Below are 9,670 nucleotides of genomic sequence, written 5' to 3' on the forward strand. Positions count from 1 at the left end.
TTCTCATGGGGGGATGGGGGTATTGTATAAATGTGGCAACTCCTTTCTTGGGCTAGTTTCAGGCATTTTGTTCGGGTTTTGAGTTGTCATTGAACTAGACCTGGCAACCCTGCTTTCACCTCCACATTATTACACAACACATCATCGGCATGAACCATGAAGTTGTTGGAGTAATCAACCAACATTTGAGTACTGTAACGTTAGTACTAACAGTGTACTAAACCACACAGGAAAACAGCGTCCGTTCATGATCAATATGCCACTACAATGGGAGAGAAACCCAAGTTCATAACCGTAGAGATCCACATTGTTCAGTGGCATTACGCCATTGTACGCGATGTACTAACTAACGTAGCTAGTTCAGTACAAGCAAGCTCGATGGAGATTCTGTCTAGCGTACACACCCCCTCAACTGTTCCTGTCGCCTCTACGATAAACTTTATAACTAGCTAGCCTGCTAACTCGTGCTACTGAACACTGTTAAGATAGTAATATTGGCTCATCCTGAAGATCGATTGTCAAATAGCAGCTAGCTAAGTGTAGGACACATGACGTACCCGTTTCCAGAGGCAAATTCGGTCCTGACGACGATTTGCTGCGTGTTGAGAAGCAAAACGTGAAACACACGCTCCCCACACTAGTACCAGCAGCCGCAAACCAGTTGTCACCAGGGTACGCCGTGTCTGTTTTATCTCGACCCTTTCCAACCAAAGCCCACAAAACGTGTCCCACGCGTCTCAGCCATCATACGAACAACATGCACCTCATTTAGGGGAGTTTAAAGGGCATTTTCATTTATTTGGCTAATTAATTAATTACATAAGCACACCCACATCAAGGTGTATAACGAATTGCATGTTGCATTTATATTATGTAATAAAAATGAGTATCATGCATTTTGATAACTGTTTGAATTCTAATTTTTATTAATTTCACAGTTAAAATAAAGTTAAATTGTGCAAATTACAAAATATAAAAAACTACAAATAATGTAGCTTGACAAATACAACATAAAGAACAATAACAAAATACAGTTAACAGGAATGAAACAATGCAAGTGCTGCCACCACGCGGATAATTTTTTGTTGTTGATTTAAAGACATTATATTGTGGTAATAATGTTTGGAAGAAGCAAGCAATCATAAACTATTATCATCTTAAACTGTTTATACATTAAGAAAACAAGTCAAACATGCTCAAATGGCATGCTTCAAGGTCACATCAATTGACTGTATAGGGCACATCGGACACAAATTGGAAGTACACTTATCACATGACGGGAAACACTATTTAAACGCCACTTGGATACCGAAGTGACTTTTTACTTGCAGGTTAGGAGACTGAGGTTAAGGTTATGAAAAGAGGTAGGCCCTTCTAACCTGCTAAGAAAATCACTTTGTATCGAAGTGGCGTGAAGAGTCTGTCCCATTACATGAAAGGTCTGTGCATGCTCATCGTGGTCAGCCCATGGCGCCGCGCACATCTGATGTATATTTAAATCTGTATACTATGGCTGCGTTTAGACAGCCAGTCCAATTATTTTTTCCACTAATAATGGTCTTTTGTCCAATCAGATCAGCTCTGATGTGAAAATATCCGATGTGATTGGTCAAAATACCAATTAGTGGGAAAAATATTAGAATTTGGCTGCCTGTGTAAACACGGCCTATGTGCTCTGGGGTTATGGTTGTCACAAAGTCAATATTATTGCTAAAACCTGCCTATTTCTACAATTTCTCTCCTTAAAATCGGGGTTTAAAACTAACCCTAACCTTAAATTAAGACCAAAACGCTCATTTTTGTTTAGAACATTTTTGACGATATAGCCTATTTTGATTGTGGCTATAGAATCTAGTAGAAACCCAGGTTTACTTGTGGGGGCGAGACAACATATTTGAATAACATTTATTTCATGTGATGTAATAAATTATTTTTACAATGTGTGATGTAAAATTAGAAAATACAATTTGTTCATGTAACAAAATGTTTGACTATTTTGAGACTACAGAAACAGACCTAAAATGTAGCGTTGACATCCTCGTCATCAAACAGACACCAGGCTTTGGCAAGCTTTACTATGTGCTGCAGTGTGTGTGAGCGTGTACATTGTTTGTGCTTTAGACTATGTGTGTGCCTTCTTGGAGCAACAGAAGGCCATAGCAGAGAAGTGGCCCTCCCCCTCTCTTTCTACAAACTCCTGACAAACATGCGCCGCATCCCAGATTAAGGAGTTGTCCTGGGTGTCTCCATGGTTCACTGGCCCCTCCATCCTAGGATCCAGCAAATATTCTGTTCACCTTGACAAAGGTAGTTAAATGGAAGTTGACGTGATCTGCTTCAACCCGGCATTGGCCCTGTGCTGCCACGTCATAATAGGCCTCTCTGGTGGCCTGGTTCATCTCTAGGTGGGCAGCTTTGTTAAGGGGGGTCATCCAATATGTCTCGTCCACCTTCTTCACAGGCGAGTCACCATGGTACTACCATGTGGGTGGAGTTTTTGCCGACTGCGTGCAGCAGAGCTACGGTGCCACAGGAGTTGACCACTTTGTTTCTCAGGAAGAAAACAGTCAGACCCCCAAACACCAGCTCTCCTTGCTCTTCCCGGGACAATTAATGCTGTTCCATTAGCAGGAACCGCAGAATGACGGTGCCGCATGGAATCGGTACAGACGACAAATCCTCCTCGTCCAGACCTAACATGTCCATGAAACGCCAGCTACCACACACACCCAGCTTAGTAAGCAGTTTGTTGAACATCAAGGGGTTAATCTTCATAGGTTTCTACTGCATCCTACTCGACTAGTTTATGTCCCAACTGTCGGTAAATGTTGCAGCCTGTGAACAGCCCAACTTTGCCCTGAAGTTGATAAATATATTGATAAAAGTCACCTTGTCAGAGAGAGATTTACACAGTTATCAAAATGTCACGCCAGCGTAAGCCTACACGAAACACAGACCTTATTTTAACTGTTTCTAAAATCCCCTATGGAAAAAATGTTGGAAAAATTATTTCCTTGTTTGACCGCTACGTTTTATAGGTAATATGACTCATACTGTGGTACTCCATATGGCGACCGGAGTATGGGCAAGTGGGTGTGTCAAAAGGAAAGTAGTGGGCGTGTGGAAAGGAGTGGATGTCGTAGCTGGCACTAAGACCGCAATCAACGAGCTGTATAAAGCCATAAGCGAACAAGAAAATGATCATCCAGAGGCGGTGCTCCTAGTGGCCGGGGACTTTAATGCAGAGAAACTTCAATACGTTTTTACCTAATTTCTACCAGCATGTTACATGTGCAACAGAGGAAGAAAGAAACTCTAGACCACCTTTACTCCACACCCAGAGACGCATACAAAGCTCTCCCTCGCCCTCATTTTGGCAAATCTGACCATACTTCAATCCTTCTGATTCCTGCTTACAAGCAAAAACTAAAGCAGGAAGTTTCAGTCACTTGCTCAATATGGAAGTGGTCAGATAATGCAGATGCTAAGCTACAGGACCGTTTTTGTTAGCACAGACTGGAATACGTTCCGGGACTCATCCGATGGCATTGAGGATTATACCACATCAGTCACCGGCTTCATCAATAAGTGCATCGATGACGTTGTCCCCACATTGACCTTACGTACAACCCCAATCAGAAGCCATGGATTACAGGCATCATCCGCACTGAGCTATAGGGTAGAGCTGCCACTTTCAAGGAGCGGGACACTAACCCGGACGCTTATAAGAAATCCTGCTATGCCCTCAGACAAACCATCAAACAGGCAAAGCGTTAATACAGGACTAAGATTGAATCCTACTACACGGGCTCCGACGCTCGTCGGATGTGGCAGGGCTTGCAAACTATTACGGACTACAAAGGGAAGCCCAGCCGCGAGCTGCCTAGTGACACAAGCCTACCAGACGAGCTAAATGACTTTGATGCTCGCTTCGAGGTATGCAACACTGAAGCATGCATGAGAGCACCAGTTGTTCTGGACGACAGTGTGATCATGCTCGCCGTAGCCTTTAAACAGGTCAACATTCACAAGGCAGCAGGGCCAGACGGATTACCAGGACATGTACTCCGAGCATGCGCTGACCAATTGGCAAGTGTCTTCACTGACATTTTCAACCTGTCCCTGGCAGTCTGTAATACCTACATGTTTCATGCAGACCACCATAGTCCCTGTGCCCAAGAACACCAAGGTAACCTACCTAAATGACTACCGAACCATAGCACTCACATATATAGCCATGAAGTGCTTTGAAAGGCTGGTCATGGCTCACAACAACACCATCATCCCAGAAACCCTAGACCCACTCCAATTTGCATACCGCCCCAACAGATCCACAGATGACACAATCTCTATTGCACTCAACACTGCCCTTTCCCACATGGACAGAAGGAACACCTACGTGAGAATGCTGTTTATTGACTACAGCTCAGCGTTCAACACCATAGTGCCCTCAAAGCTCATCACTAACCTAAGGACCCTGGGACTAATCACCTCCCTCTGCAACTGGATCCTGGACTTCCTGACGGGCCGCCCCCAGGTGGTAAGGGAAGGCAACAACACATCTGCCACGCTGATCCTCAACACGGGGGCCCCTCAAGAGTGCGTGCTTAATATCATCCTGTACTCCCTGTTCACCCATGACTGCGTGGCCAAGCACGACTCCAACACCATCAAGTTTGTCAACGACACAACGGTGGTAGGCCTGATCACCGACAACGATGAGACCTATAAGGAGGAGGTCAGAGGCCTGGTTTTGCCCTTGCACTACATAGCTGTTTAAAATAATCAACTAATCATCAAGTTTTGATCACCTGTGTAGTGTTAGGGGAAAAAATCTAAATGTGCACCGAGTTTGGGAAACCCTGTGTTAGACGGTTTTGATTGAGCAGTGTTTAACTTTTTTTACCACGCAACTACCATACATTGACCTACTATACGCCGAGAGTTTGAACTTCTGTTTTTAATACAGAGAATAAGTCTGAGTTTAGTATTTCACACAACTTTTTTTACATTTTAGGTTATAAAACGGACCATTTTCTATTAAAAGTAAGAGATGATGGGTGTACTTCATGCGTTGTATGCGTGTGCAGCTTTCACCTTGATATTGGCTACGAGGTACATACTTCCCACTCCGTTGCCGGGGGAGCGAATGGCACTGTGTCCCATTGTTGTCCTACTTTAAATAAAATCATGTGAGAGATAAAATATTGGCCACGTTAGCTACTGCCAGCAACACGACCATGATACCGAGTAGAAAACACTTCCAAGTTGGCAGGCACATTGATTTACCACCCAGTGCATTGGTCACCGTAGCATAACCGGCTTATCGACACGTCAAATATATATATATATATATATATACTGTATATATTTTTTATTTAACCTTTATTTAACTAAGCAATGGAGCCCAATCAGCCATGCAAAACGGTGTTAAGTGGCAACAAATCTGCCCAATTAGCTGATTCGCTTTCCATAAACCACTCCTTTCAAGACACTCACTCGGTCATACTCTGGTCACCATATAGGAGTGCCTGCAGCTACTCATACTTGCCTTTGCACGACCTGGCCCGGGTATCCTGGATGGATATTGACCTCATCCCGTCAGTAGAGGATGCCTGGTTATTCTTTAAAAGTGCATTCCTCACCATCTTAAATAAGCATGCCCCATTCAAAAAATGTAGAACCAGCAACAGAAATAGCCCTTGGTTCTCTACAGACCTGACTGCCCTTGACCAGCACAAAAACATCCTGTGGCGTTCTGCATTAGCATCAAATAGCCCCCGTGATATGCAACTTTTCAGGGAAGTTAAGAACCAATATATACAGGCAGTTAGGAAAGCTAAGGCTAGCTTTTTCAAGCAGAAATTTGTATCCTGTAGCAAAAAATCCCAAAAGTTCTGGGACACTGAAGTCCATGGAGAATAAGAGCACCTCCTCCCAGCTGCCCACTGCACTGAGGCTAGGAAACACTGTCACCACCGAAAAATCCACTATAATTGAGAATTTCAATAAGCATTTTTCTACGGCTGGCCATGCTTTCTACCTGGCTACCCCTACCCCGGTCAACAGCCCTGCACCCCCCACAGCAACTCACCCAAGCCTCCCCCATTTCTCCTTCACCCAAATCACGATAGCTGATGTTCTGAAAGAGATGCAAAATCTGGACCCCTACAAATCAGCCGGGTTAGACAATCTGGACCCTCTCTTTCTAAAATGATCTGCCGAAATTGTTGCAACCCCTATTACTAGCCTGTTCAACCTCTCTTTCGTATCGTCTTAGATTCCCAAAGATTGGAAAGCTGCTGCGGTCATCCCCCTCTTCAAAAGGAGGAGACACTCTAGACCCAAACTGCTACAGACCTATATCTATCCTACCCTGCCTTCGAAAGCCAAGTTAACAAACAGATTACCGACCATTTCGAATCCCACCGTACCTTCTCCGCTATGCAATCTGGTTTCAGAGCTGGTCATGGGTGCACCTCAGCCACGCTCAAGGTYCTAAMCRATATCMTAACCGCCATCRATAAGARACAWTACTGTGCAGCCGTATTCATYGACCTGGCCAAGGMTTTCGACTCTGTCAATCACCACATTCTTATCGGCAGACTCAACAGCCTTGGTTTCTCAAATGATTGCCTCGCCTGGTTCACCAACTACTTCTCTGATAGAGTTCAGTGTATCAAATTGGAGTGCCTGTTGTCCGGACCTGTGGCAGTCTCTGTGGGGGTGCCACAGGGTTCAATTCTCGGGCCGACTCTCTTCTCTGTATACAGCCATGGCCAAAAGTTTTAAGAATGACACAAATATTAATCTTAACAAAGTCTGCTGCCTCAGTTTGTATGATGGCAATTTGCATATACTCCATAATGTTATGAAGATGGATCAGATGAATTGCAATTAATTGCAAAGTCCCCCTTTGCCATGCAAATGAACTGAATCCCAAAAAAACATTTCCACTGCATTTCAGCCCTGCCACAAAAGGACCAGCTGACATGTCAGTGATTCTCTCGTTAACACAGGTGTGAGTGTTGATGAGGACAAGGCTGGAGATCACTCTGTCATGCTGATTGAGTTCGAATAACAGACTGGAAGCTTCAAAAGGAGGGTGGTGCTTGGAATCATTGTTCTTCCTCTGTCAACCATGGTTACCTGCAAGGAAACACGTGCCGTCATCATTGCTTTGCACAAAAAGGGCTTCACAGTCAAGGATATTGCTGCCAGTAAGATTGCACCTAAATCAACAATTTATCAGATCATCAAAAACTTCACGGAGAGCGGTTCAATTGTTGTGATGAAGGCTTCAGGGCGCCCAAGAAAGTCCAGCAAGCGCCAGGACCGTCTCCTAAAGTTGATTCAGCTGCGGGATCGGGGCACCACCAGTACAGAGCTTGCTCAGGAATGGCAGCAGACAGGTGTGAGTGCATCTGCACGCACAGTGAGGCGAAGACTTTTGGAGGATGGCCTGCTGTCAAGAAGGGCAGCAAAGAAGCCACTTCTCTCCAGGAAAAACATCAGGGACAGACTGATATTCTGCAAAAGGTACAGGGATTGGATTGCTGAGGACTGGATTAAAATCATTTTCTCTGATGAATCCCGTTTCTGATTGTTTGGGGCATCCGGAAAAAAGCTTGTCTGGTGAGCGCTACCATCAGTCCTGTGTCATGCCAACAGTAAAGCATCCTGAGACCATTCATGTGTGGGGTTGCTTCACAGCCACAGTCATTAATAAAGAATGGTACCAACACATCCTCCGAGAGCAACTTCTCCCAACCAACCAGGAACAGTTTGGTGACGAACAATGCCTTTTCCAGCATGATGGAGCACCTTGCCATAAGGCAAACTAAGTGGCTCGGGGAACAAAACATCGATATTTTGGGTCCATGGCCAGGAAACTCCCCAGATCTTAATCCCATTGAGAACTGGTGGTCAATCCTCAAGAGGCGGGTGGACAAACAAAACCCCACAAATTCTGACAAACTCCAAGCATTGATTATGCAAGAATGGGCTGCCATTAGTCAGGATGTGGCCCAGAAGTTAATTGACAGCATGCCAGGGCGGATTGCAGAGGTCTTGAAAAAGAAGGGTCAACTTCGTGTTATTGTCAATAAAAGCCTTTGACACTTATGAAATGCTTGTAATTATACTTCAGTATTCCATAGTAACATCTGACAAAAATATCTAGACACTGAAGCAGCGAACTTTGTGGAAATTAATATTTGTGTCATTCTCAAAACTTTTGGCCACGACTGTACATCAATGATGTCGCTCTTGCTGCTGGTGATTTTAGATTTTCTGATCCACCTCTACGCAGATGACACCATTCTATATACCTCTGGCCCTTCTTTGGAAACTGTGTTAACTAACCTCCAGACGAGCTTCAATGCCATACAACTCTCCTTCCGTGGCCTCCAACTGCTCTTAAATGCAAGTAAAACTAAATGCTCTTCAACCGATCGCTGCCCGCACCTGCCCGCCCGTCCAGCATCACTACTCTGGACGGTTCTGACTTAGAATATGTGGACAACTACAAATACCTAGGTGTCTGGTTAGACTGTAAACTCTCCTTCCAGACGCACATTAAGCATCTCCAATCCAAAATTAAATCTAGAATCGCCTTCTATTTTGCAACAAAGCATCCTTCACTCATGCTGCCAAACATACCCTCGTAAAACTGACCATCCTACTGATCCTCGACTTTGGCGATGTCATTTACAAAATAGCCTCCAACACTCTACTCAACAAATTGGATGCAGTCTATCAAAGTGCCATCTGTTTTGTCACCAAAGCCCCATATACTACCCACCACTGCGACCTGTACGCTCTCGTTGGCTGGCACTCGCTTCATACTCGTCGCCAAACCCACTGGCTCCAGGTCATCTACAAGTCTCTGCTAGGTAAAGCCCCGCCTTATCTCAGCTCACTGGTCACCATAGCAGCACCCACCAGTAGCTTGTGCTCCAGCAGTTGTATCTCACTGGTCACCCCCAAAGCCAATTCTTCCTTTGGCCGCATTTCCTTCCAGTTCTCTGCTGCCTATGACTGGAACAAACTGCAAAAATCACTGAAGCTGGAGACTCATATCTCCCTCAGTAGCTTTAAGCACGAGCTGTCAGAGCAGCTCACAGATCACTGCACCTGTACATAGCCCATCTGTAAACAGCCCATCCAACTACCTCATCCCCATACTGTATTTATTTATTTTGCTCCTTTGCACCTCAGTATCTCTACTTGCACATTCATCTTCTGCACATCTACCATTCCAGTGTTTAATTGCTATATTGTAATTACTTCGCCACCATGGCCTATTTATTGCCTTACCTCCCTTATCCTACCTCATTTGCACACACTGTATATAGACTTTTTCTACAGTATTATTGACTGTATGTTTGTTTATTCCATGTGTAACTCTGTGTTGTTGTATGTGTCGAACTGCTTTGCTTTACCTTGGCCAGGTCGCAGTTGTAAATGAGAACTTGTTCTCAACTAGCCTACCTGGTTAAATAAAGGTGAAATAAAAATAAATAAAATGTATAACATCTCCTAAGCCTGTGTTAACCTCAGACCTTATTTTCTGTGTTTATCGCAAACCCCCATTATTTTCCCCCATAGGAATGGCTGAAAGATCAGAGATAACTAATTTCTGGTTTTTACGACTACAAGATGGCGAACT

The 9,670-nt window shown here is 44.3% G+C and overlaps 1 protein-coding gene and 1 pseudogene across 1 annotated transcript in view; both read right to left on the minus strand.

Moving 5' to 3' along the window:
- bcl2l13 (BCL2 like 13) overlaps positions 1-791 on the minus strand; it is a 43,012-nt gene extending 42,221 nt beyond the window's left edge. The window contains exon 1 of the mRNA XM_023985831.2: positions 558-791. The gene's annotated coding sequence lies outside the window, so the exon portion shown is untranslated. The remainder of the gene's footprint in view (positions 1-557) is intronic.
- A 1,331-nt stretch (positions 792-2,122) lies between these two features.
- LOC111961031 (ubiquitin carboxyl-terminal hydrolase isozyme L1 pseudogene) lies at positions 2,123-2,790 on the minus strand (annotated as a pseudogene).
- Positions 2,791-9,670: the final 6,880 nt, after the last annotated feature.

This window comes from Salvelinus sp. IW2-2015, linkage group LG4q.1:29, assembly GCF_002910315.2.
Source record: "Salvelinus sp. IW2-2015 linkage group LG4q.1:29, ASM291031v2, whole genome shotgun sequence".
Lineage (NCBI taxonomy): Eukaryota > Metazoa > Chordata > Actinopteri > Salmoniformes > Salmonidae > Salvelinus > Salvelinus sp. IW2-2015.